We start from the raw sequence: 12663 nt of genomic DNA on the forward strand, positions 1-12663 counted from the left end.
GATAGTTACAGATAGTGAAGTACAATGGGCGGACTTATGGCTAATTATCCATTTCTTCCAGACAACATACTAAACATTACTGTGTATTGACCAATATATTGTTTTTTTTTTTTTTTTTTTTTTTTAATTCACATCCACTAGCTCAAAATGCCCATGGCTTTTGTATTAATACCACAGGCGATTTATCATAAAAACTACAGATCGACAGTCCTGTAGTCACAGGACTGTCGATCTACTGTCTAGTAAAACTAGGACGTGGTCCGACGCTGACGATTTTTTTTGTTTTTTTTTTTTTACAACTACAAATCCACGACAGTGTGCCTCATGCGGTAGTAGCGTTGACAAGACACACTAATACCTGTGTCTACTCCACTGACGACGGTGATGACGCAATCGGCAGGTTCATTAGCCGAGCGCTGGGTACCTCGACGAAAACCATCTTGGAGCACAACCATATATTGTTAAGACTACTTACTTTTTAAGATTGTCATACACATAGTTATCGCAATATTACCACAAGTTATTCTCGACGGTTATCGGATGCAGTCATAAAAATTGTCTAGTTTTAGAAAATTGCAATTACAAATAAGCTGGATGACCTTGCAATTGAATGAAAAAGTTCTAAGAGTCGATGCTGGCTGCTAAAGACCGTATCAAAAGTCCCGTAACCTCAGCGCCGAGCATACGCGACCTGGGAAACTTATGTACGCAAATTAAATTATTTCAAAATCGACCTTAACAGTTAGTATTTATCTGTAGTCGCAGTATAAATAAGAGAACGAACACTCGTGTCTGTTACGTAGGTATTTATACCAAACTCGAGGAACCTGTTGAAGGCGATATTACGGCTAAATAATTTAAAACCAGGTATGTACCAATATTTCATTGCATTACACCTACTGTATTAAAATGTCACAAAATTTTGTTGTGATGAAATTCTAAAATCATTTACCATTATTACCCTACTAGACGCAATAGTAAAATACAATAATATAAATATATGGATTTGTCTTAGTTAATTTTTTATCAAGCGTCACAATATTCGGCGGTGACAGGTTATCGAGGACGACCTATTGTTATCATTTGCGCATCGAAATTTATAACACAAAATTTAGGAAGTGTAATGACACAGTAATTAAATATGATCACGTACACATATATTCATATTTTGTAAATCAACATGCTATGTCATTTCATAAGTATTCTTGCATATTTGTAATTTACGTTTACCCGATTCTTACAAAAAAAATTGTGTATTTATTATAAATCTTACATTAAAATTGCTTAAAATGTATAATTAAAAAAAAGTAACAAAAATCTCGCAAATAAATTTGAATACGCATTATTCAAACACATTTTTGAGATACTGAAATCATATTTAAATATTATACCTGATTAACTCGTACCATGGCAGAGCTCACTGACGAAAATAAAAAATTGACAAACAAAGTAAAAAGTCTTATCCTAATCAAGGCAAAAACTTGTAAGTTGTTAATGCGCAACAAAAGTTTCTTACCTCGATTACATTAATTTTGATTAAAATACCATTCAAACAGTAGTCAAAAAACTTTAAGGAGGAAATTAAGGAGCTTTACTTGCAATACTTAGAATGAAATATTCTGGACTTGTTATAAGAGTGGACTGTTAAAAGACAAATGTCCACAGAATTCATGTGAGTAAACAGAGTAGACAGAGAAATATAATACGTTAAATGGTATTAGAAAAAAACTATTTATAAAATATATAATACGAAAATAAGACGACCAAAATGTGATCCCTGCGACATACCTGAGAAAACTGAAGTATGTGATACGTGTATATGTAGGAACCATTGAGTGTACCTGCTACGCATTAATTACAAAGATATGATATTGTAAAGGTATGATTATAATTAAAGAAGATAACTGTTACAATTGACCTGTTTAATTTATGAATAAAGAATTTCTAGAAAAATTTATTTAATGCTAGAAATTGGTATGCACAATGTTCACCTTAGAACCCTTGTCTTTGTTAACAGTTTCTCTATAAACTGGTTTTAAAACTTAATTAAGATTTAATTTAAAACACGTCTTCTTATGCAAACTTTACTATCTATAATAAAATACTATTTATGGTATGTGCTACCTACTGTCCTCTGCTGTCTGTACCTGGATTTGAAGTCACTGCCAAGCTAAATGTATACATATTCTTTATTGCACAAAAAAGAAACAAGTAAAAATCATGTTTACAAAGAAAGTTGACAAGGGCAAAATTATCTCTATAAGAGATCTCTACCAGCCTACCCATAGTGGTGAGTGATTTATAAATACATATATTGAGAGTATATTCATTATGAGATGATCATGAATTCGGAAAAAAGATGATTGAGGAAATTGAAGTGCTGTCTTGGATCACTTTCGGTAAACGATTATAAAGCGTTGCAGAACGTATAGTGAAAGAGTTGAGTAGAAAGTTGGTGTTGTGTCTGGGGACTTCAAGCATTGATGTGATGCAAGACCTCTTAGGATGTTTTGGGGTAGGAAGAAGATGAAAACGGGACCGAAGGTAGGAGGGAGAATTTTGGTCATGGAGTATGTTATTGGAAAACAAAGCATGAACATATCACGGCGAAGGTGAATTGGGAGCCACTTAAGTTGAGTACGAAATTGGGAGACGTGATCATATTTTCTTAAACCAAAGATAAAGTGTATCGCAAGATTTTGTAGACGCTCTAATTTATTAAGTAGCTCTTGTGTCACATCTAAGTAGCTCTCATTTGCATAGTCGAGGATAGGCAAAAGAAGGATTTGCGCAAGCACAACTTTGGTTTTAAATAAAAGAAAGTATGGAAGACGCTTAAGAGAGTCAAAATGTAGGGGAATTTCTCCTCTTCGAAGTTTTTTTTTTTTTATGCCACTAGGTCGGCAAACAAGCGTACGGCTCACCTGATGGTAAGCGATTACCGTAGCTTATAGACGCCTGCAACACCAGAAGCATCGCAAGCGCGTTGCCGACCCAATCCCTAATCCCCCCAGGAGCTCTGGTCACCTTACTCACCAACAGGAACACAATACTGCTTGAAAACAGTATTATTTTGCTGTGATCTTCTGTAAGGTCGAGGTACTACCCCAGTCGGGCTGCTCCAAGTTTTGAGCAGGGAATTCCTGCTGTGCCCTACCTCAGTAGTTAGTCAAGTTATTTTACTAAATTACTGATACATTTCTCTAGAGTATCAAAAGAGAAGGTTATTGACGTATATGACGTTTTATCATGTGTAGACTTAATTGGTAAATATATGTTACTTTATTTTATTTTTAATCTGTATCAAAATTGTATGCCTTGCTAATAAACACAAATAAAAAAATAAAACAAAAAAATGACGGCAGTATAAATCAAATCACTAAATATGTCCTAAATTGTAAAAATCAAATGCCTGTGTTATATCGGACTCACTAAGCAATTTCAACCAATCAATATTATTAGGAACTATACTGTTTACTCCTTGTACGCTTCGTGAATAAACGTATTGTGTGTAAGCGTTTTTTAATATTTGGGACGTAAGACAAAGTTGGAAGTAATATTTGAAATGATTGAGTTTGGGAAACGTAATGAAAAAAAAAATAATTAGATGGAATTACAAATATAGGATAACACGTGAACACACACACACACACACATATACATACGATCAAAGATCAGCATGTAACATCCCACAGCTGGGCAAAGATCTCTTCCTTAATTTAGGAGAAGGACACACACACACACACACACACACACACACACACACACACACACACACACACACACACACATATACGGTATTTTCTGTCTAGCTCCGTGTAACTGTACATTTTGAAACTATGATTGTAATTTGGATCCTAGATATTTTTGATGATCTCCGTTCAACCTAGCTTTTCGTTCTGTTAATGCACTATGTTGTGCTGTTATATAAGTTACCTATACCTTTTGCTATAATATATAATGTATAATATAAACTAATCTATTAATGTTACTTACTTCCATATCATGTATTGTAACCTTTAGTCTTTAGTTAGTGATAAGCAATATTTACTATTTACTTCTATTAGCATGTAATCAGTTAATCACTATTAGAATGTGAACAATATGTATTATTTACTTTAATATTATATGTACTTTAAACCCTTAATTGTGTGAGAGCGGATTTCTTATGTAGAGTGGTTAGTAAGTAAGTATCCCCTCCTATTCCATCCTATTCCGTCCTATTCCAAGCCCCATAAATACTCCAGGACTCCCGAAATCACGCATTCTATTTCCAACTCCTAACTATATCATTACTCTGTTTCTTTGATCGTATTACTATTTCTATTAATTAAGTTTCTTTATATCAAAAGTTACTATTAAAAGTGTTAATAAATAAATTAGTTTTAAAAAGACTATTTTTGCTCTCGCCACATAACAGTGCCTTATCTCAATACATTTGCCTAATCGGCGTTCCAGCAAACGAACTACAGGTATTAAATAACCCACTTACCTCTACTAGTCTCTAATCACTAACAGGAAACGCATGGAGAACAACGCGTGTAGGGGACACGATTGATGGTCCAGTCCTGAATATTTATCTGTCAATTTATTTTTTATTTTATATTATAGGTATATGTTGTGTTGTGGTTCGTTCTGTTTCAAGATGGTAACAGACCCTGATTTCTGATAATATAATTATTTGTAAATTATAGTTACTAATAAATAAAAAACTGAGTGTGTGCTTAAGGCCGCACGGCAGAAGTGAAAACTTCATTATGAATATATTAAACACAGCTACATAACAGCGAAGAGCAGCTGACTGTATCTTTCTCGCTCGGGTACATTCGTCGGTCCCGAATTCACCCGATCAAGCCTGTCACCTCAGAGCGTGACGTACAGCCTAACTTACCTACGAAAAAATGTGTGTGTGGCGGGCCAAAAGAAGTTTTAACTTCAATTTAAAAAAAAATACTGTTCACAAAAAAATATTCGGTTACGGTAATTGATTATCATTATACAGATCGTTCGATTCTATGCCACCTGTAACACACTCGTATAAGGTGGCAAACAAGCATACGAGGTATAAATAATAGGTACGATTTGCTATGCATTATATTATTTGGAAATCTGGTTGAGGATTTTACAGTTGCCTTTTGTTTTAGTAAAATCTGTAATTTCACACTGAATTAGATTTTAGCATTTGAATAAACCCACAACTAATTGATATTATACACATCATAACGACAGAACGTAAAAAATATATAGTTTAACAATAATTTTAATAAATTTATTTTCGTTGTTAGATCTTAAAGTAGCGGAATGGACCACCTCCAATCTAAAGAAATCAAAGCAAATAGAACATAATCATATTCTTTGATACTAGTGTCACGGCCACACTTGAGACAAAGTCGTCGAGGAGTGTCGCTATGTAAATGTAAATATTTTTTATCGTAATAAAATTCAATATATAAAATAAGTCTGCATTCGACTTTAAGTTTTTAGTCTCATTCTTCAAGAAGAAGATTTTGATGTTCGTGAAAGAAATAAAAGATAGTGTAAAGATAGTGTAAGTTTTATTGTTCTTTTATTAAGGTTAACAAATAAAACTTTATAATTATAATAGTTAGTTAACTTACTTTCTGTTTTCAATGAAAAACCACTTATAAATACCACTAGTACTAACTTAACTTGTAAGTATATTTTATTCAAAGTACTTTGGTAATGTTGCAATTATCAACATGTTTGCTATAGAAGCGTGTGTTTACAATAGATCCAGTTTGTGCGGTATTATTTAAGGGTGTCGAAGGGGTATCCAAATTCTTGTACTATTAGAAAAATGTCTTAATATTTGTCTATAAATTGTATTTTAAAGCGCTTCTAAACGGTTAGTTTACAAATGAAAATTATATTTGTTTAAATGAACAAATTTTGTGATATTATCAATTTGCTATCGTAATATCCACAGAACAGTCTGTTCAATATTACGAAATAAATTTTCTATACGTGTAATATCACTTCCTTCACCGGTTTCTCTTTTCAAACAAGTTTAACAAGCTTTATAAAGATTTTCTTTTTTTTTTTGTTACGTTCTCATTATGTGTGGGGTAGTAAATAATTTAGAATAAATTATCGGTTATTTACGTTACTAGAGTGTTAGTGTAGTATAAGTAATCAGTAAAATGGTTACAATATAGTCACCGAATAATGTTCACAACGGTTCAACTCATGAAACATCGTTTTGTCATTTATTTTCGTTAGTTTCACAGCATTAGGTAGGTATTTACCTATATATAAACCTACCGAGAGGCCGGGGCTTCTAAAAAAAATCTTAAAAATATATTTCATTTATTATTTTGATATATCACAGATAAAAGTTTCAGATTTTAAAGTTCCATCATCCATGATTAATGTGTTTTATTTTGTATGTGTGTTTGTATTATTTAAACTTTTCAATTTTTTTATTCATCCGTTATTTCCATTAATGGATTTTTAGTGACATCTAACGACAAGTACGCTAACTACTAAATTGATAAAAATGTAATATCGTAGAGCAAAGCTAATTTTGCTTAGTAGTTCTTGTTACCAGTCATAGATGGCGCTACTAAGTAGATTTTAAATGGATTATGTCCAATTCAATTCATATTCTATACTATACTTCCAATATTATTTTAGCTAGTGGTCGCGCAGAGCTCGAAATTCGACCATAAATAAAAATTTAAATTAAAGAAAACCAAAAAATAATTAAAACAAAGAACTTTTTTTAAAAATTTTCAATTTGACTACAGACTGACAATTAACAAAAAAGTATACCTAATAACCGTGTGTGTATTAAATACACGGTAGTGTGCGTAATCTTTTTTTATTTATTTAATGTACTTTTTATGCTTAAGCATAAAAAAAAAATATGAGCATTCTGCACTTTTTCTCTATATACCTAAGCTATAAGTGTGCGAAATTTCATACTTCGTAAAAAGGGGTACAAAGTTTTTGCTTCGCGTATTAATATATAGATAATAAAAATTATATTTTTAAATAGCTTTCCATTACTATCAAAGCTCTTCATTGTACACCAGTAGTGATAATTAGATGTGTTATTGTTTTGATAATTAGATTAATCTGAAGTAGGACAACATTGTGTTTAGGTATTATAAAAATACTTTTGAAAAAGTATATATTTTACACAGATTTTTAAAAGTTCTTTATATTTTGTTTGTTGGAAATAATAAATATGGAGAATTTAATCGCGCTCAATTAAAATACGATTAATAATATTGTAAGAGAATGGGATCAGTGCAAAGTCTGCTTTATCAAATATCATGACGTGACACTGTTTTTCTTAAGCCTATTAAACACAATAACCGCCTATCGATGGCCATAATAAATGTCAATGCAACCGATTAAAATAGCCTTGTACTTCATGCAGTCACGTGCATTTGGCAAATGCACTCGCGTCTCGCTTCCGTTCCTAAACGAATATATAAAAAAAGTGAAATTCATAGTTTGAGAAAAGAGTTTTTATATTAATTTAACCGCGATTTTGCAGTTAGTATTTTTTTCGTGTTTTCAACTTTCTTTCTTCTGTTCTTTGTGAAAACGGTGTTGATTTAGCTGAATATTTATCTGAAAAGTTTTTAAATGTGATTGAACGTGTATGTGCTTTCTTTAATTAAAATAATACATATTTTTAATTATAGTTTAAAGTTGTAGTGAACAAAAGCTTTCAAAATTAAACAAATACAGGGTAAGTTCAGCTTGATCTTTATTGTTTTGCAGTTATTTTAAGATATCTTTTTAATCCCATGATCTATAATTACAAATATTGCCATTATAACTTAAGCTTAAACACCATTTCAAACACTTCACATTTTCTATATTTCCCTTTCTAATACACTTGACTTTAGTTTTTATCGCGTATGTTGCTTCTGAAAATTCTAATATTGAAAACGATTTTACAGTTTATGTATGAGAAAAAATTAGACCCCTTTCACATTTATAATGAGTATTAGAATGCACATTATAAGTGAGATTAATGGAATCAAAATGTGTTCACTGTCTAACTGATATCATTTTTAGTCTAATCGATTCATTTTGAATAATTAATGACATATTATCGTACAAAGTAGTAACAAAACAACTTTTAAGTTTAGTTAATATTTACAAAATTTGATTCCTACTATTCAATCGTTCTCAACCATTCTACTCGTATATCCGTTATACTACGGTACTAACTAGCTGACCCCGCAAACATTGTTTTGTCATATACGTTATTAACCCCCCCAATCCCCACCCTTATAACTTAGTGGTATGAAAAATAGATGTCGGCCGATACTCAGACCTACCCGATATGCACACAAAATTTCTTAAAAATCGGTTCAGGCGTTTCGGAGTAGTATAGTAACTAAAATTGTGACAAGAGGATTTTATTATTTTTTGAGATTATGACTAATTGACTACATTGTCTAAATTTGTTACAGTGTATGTAATTCTAATTATAAAAACATTGACAATATTTCATTTAATTGTGTTGTCAAGATTTGTCAGTTCGATTTCAAAAATTATATTTATAATTAGCTGTGCCTGCGACTTCGTCCGCGTGGAATTTGACAGAGTTATTGTTAAGTTCGCAGAGTTATTATTAGATGTCTAAACTAAAAGTAGCCTAAGTTACTCCTTATTCCATCAGCTATCTGCCAGTAAAAGTCCCGTCAAAATCAGTCTAGCCGTGTCAGAGATTAGCCGCAAGAAACAGGCAGACAGACAAAAATTGTATAAATGTTATTTGATAGGTGCATGTAGCACCGTATACATCCATTTGCATTTCGTAAAAAGCGGTTATTTTAGCCGCAGGCGGGTTGGTGACCGAAAAAGTCCAGATAATCAAACAATATATTTAACTACTTAATCTACTTACCTATTATATTTTTCTTACCATAACTTCGATCTATAACTGATATACTGTCGGATATAAGGTAACGTAATAGTTACGAAGACATAAAAAACAATTTATCGTTGCATACAAAAATATAAAATACTTAAAAATATAACAGTACTTAACTAGTCTCAAAAGTAAGAAGTTATACCTATTTCATTGGCTAGGTATCTTCACGTTGATAATTTATTCTTCTTCGTTTATCGTTTCTCTTCTTTCTCTCTCTATCTTTCTTCGTTGATAGCTAACTTCAGGGTGTCGGTTTTTATCGTCACGGTGTGCGCGCGCATCTTCAAAATTGACTCATAATTTTTCCCTTAGTCCACGCCAAAAGAAGTATAACTAATAACTTAAAAAAAAACTAGGTTTAATAGTTAAACGAAACTTTATAGCTAACACAGTAAACCCGGTCAAATATTGAATAAACTTTTTATAAAAATTAGTCCATCCACTTAAAAGAAGTTTAGTAGCGAACTAATAGGTACGGGAAAATATATATTACACAGTAAATGTATTATGTAATAATGATAACTAGATGCCCAGTGGTGGAAATTCGGCCAAAAAATTCACTTCAATTACCTATAAGTTTGATTATTATTAAGGTTCTGTTGTCAAACACTGCACTTCTATGATAATAAGCAAAAGAGTATATATGCGTGTGTGTGTGTGTGTCAAACACATGGTACTGTGTGTAATGTTTTTTTTTTCACTGATTTAATTTAATATATTTTTATACGTATTGTTAAAAAAATATTAGCAGTTTGCATTCCATACACGTGCCTTCGTTGGGCGTTAATTATTTTTATGATGCAAATATATAGTAAAGTTTTCCATCTCGCTCGTATTTCTGCGATTTGATTTAGATATACTATTATATTTTTACTGTTTTTTTTTTTCCTAACAATAAAATATAGCCTATATCACTTCTGAATAGTGTAGCTTTCTGTTAGTGAAAGAATTTTCATGATCGGATCAGTATTTACGACGATTACCCCCAACAAACAAACAAAGTTAGAAACTTTACATCTTTATAATATAAAATAAACTATAAGTGTGCGTAATTTTGTATTCTTCCGTCCGCGCAATTTACAAAACAAGGGGTACAGAGTTTTTGTTTCGCGTATAAGTAATACGTAAATAATATATAGATGATAAGAAAATTCTAAGAAAGATAAAGTCTTAATTTTTTTGTAAGTTACCGTAAAGCTAGCTCCAATATTTGAAAGCATTTATAATTCACGTAACCTTCAATAAAATATTTTTGTCATATTTATTTTGTGGCTTTAATTAGTACATGAAATATTCTTATTATAAACGTAATTTATTTAATTGGAATTTATAAATAAATATTCATAATTATTATAAATCCGTAATCCGGGTTAAATGTAATAATAAAATAGATTGATAATATTATTTAAAACAATCGTTTTTAACGTTACTCACGACATAAAGATCAACGATCTAGCCGATGATGCAAATAATAATCTATTAATATTTAGGAATGTTGGCATGTTCGTTTGTCGTGATTGAGACAAATTATCTAACACACGCGAAGAAGGTTAGTAATAATAACTTAACAAGCAAGCGTGGTTAAATTTGAAGGCGGAAATGTTAAAATGTACCTACACGAAATGATTTCTATTCTTGATGTTAAATGTGGTTTTATTCGCGATGTGTTAACGGAAAACTTCTTTACGCTTGACTTGGGGCGTAAGCTGGTGAATGCGTGACGAGAGCGTTACCAAAAGTATGATCAGGCGAGGTGAACGGAAGTTGAGAGGGAGATATAAGTTAGTAAAGATAGAAAGAGATAGAGTTCAGTTTCGTATTTTACTTATTCCTTAGAAAACAATTTATAGACCTGACTCAGAAGTGAGATCAGAGAAAAAATTAATAGATAAAGCTTATTATTCGGTGCAAGATTACATAGTGGATAAAGATGTGTGGACTTGGTGGCTCTGTATTTTATGCCACATGTTACTAATTTTGTACTAAAACACAGTTTATATATTATTTTTTAAAAGAGTAACTGCGGAGTTTCTTGCCGATTCTTCTCTGCAGAATCTACATTCCGAATCGGTGATAGCTTTACTTGTACAAATATAATAATTTATTTTTAAAGTTTTAATTTGTAAAATGACGATTCGAAAGTGCTCTTGGAGCCTATTTGAATAAAGCTGTTTTTGATTTTGATTTTGAGATCGGCCTGTAATTCTTTTGCGAGACTTCTCCCTCTTTTGAAAAAACAGCACACTTCTTCTCCACGCCTCAGGCGTGGTACCCCGGTGGATTACTGAGTTTATGAAGAAACTGTCTAATTAAGCTAATCTATTTAAAGCACCAGAAAACTCAAATTGGCAGTTCCTCGTCAATGAAAAATATGATTTTAATTTACGATTATTGTGGATACCATTTGATTTATGGAACGTTAGAGGGAGAGCACAAAAGCGTTGTAGCTTTGTTCTGCAAAACAAGCTACAAGACGTTATTGAAGAACAATTAATTCATCTCGCTGCTGAATCAAGTCTGTAGCTTGATTTGACGTCAATAATGTATCTCGTTTCTTTCATTTGCTATTTTTGAAGAAATATTGGTTCAAAATAATCAGACAAAAATATGTGATACACAAATATAGCTCAGGGTCACAAAAGAGCCGATAGAAACAATTGTTCTTAACGTTCTTTGTGATCGAATGACAAATAAAAATAAAACCAAAAAATCTATATCATACCACACGTACCAATAATTAAATGACAATGGGTGGGGCACGTCATACGGGCGAGGCATTGGCAACCCACACAAGAAGCTTACGTTACGATAATAACGATAATGAACCGTTCCGAAAGCATTAATTTTCGAAAACAAACATCGGCATAGGTGTACTGAGAGTCGACAATACTGTAATTCTATGTAAAATAGGGATCAGGAAGTTCGACTCCTAAATACGTTCCTTCAAATCGGGGGTTCTGAAGGTGTAATAGATAAGGTTCCGCGAAAAAATAACAATCAAGCCTAAATTTAAGCCTCTCAAATTCCTTTAATGTTCAATAACCATTTTATTTTTAGTATTAGCGTAAAATCAACAGCCAACTGCGCATGTCAAAATCAATCGAAGTAAAATCTTTTCCTTGACGTACCTATGTTGTGTAATACAAAATCTATAAATAAATTACGTCGTAAAAAAATAAAAAGCGTAACCTGTAATTTAATAAGACATACAAATCTATATAAGTAAGTGAATGAAAGCAAATCGATGTATGCGCGCGCATACCAACACAAGGCTTCTTTTACTGCGAACAGCGATTCTAGTTTCATTCAGACTAGTTTGGTTCCATTACCGAATCGAATCGGAGAACGAAAACAAGTCTAAGAAATAAAATAGTAATGGAAAGCAGATCTACGAAAGAAAATTTCGAACGTAGATATAAGTGTACAAAGATAGAGAAATACGGAAACATAAATATAGAACAGTAAGTGAACAGGAAGGCTGCACTGAAAACAATGCTTGCATTCCTGTAATATCGATTTGGATACCGCATTAAGCATTTAGTTGAAACGCGAAGTGTATATATATATAATACTAAAATATAAACAAAATTAACTAACCATGATTATGTAAACTTAGAAAACCAAAACCGGAAAACCGTCTCATTTGTTTTATAAAATAAATTAATTCAAAAATACGCATAACATAATACACAAAAGATAACAAAGAGGGTCCAGTAATCTGGACTACTAGGCTGAAATTTGCC

The sequence above is a fragment of the Melitaea cinxia genome, chromosome 8 (assembly GCF_905220565.1).
Source record: "Melitaea cinxia chromosome 8, ilMelCinx1.1, whole genome shotgun sequence".
NCBI classification, from domain to species: Eukaryota; Metazoa; Arthropoda; class Insecta; order Lepidoptera; family Nymphalidae; genus Melitaea; species Melitaea cinxia.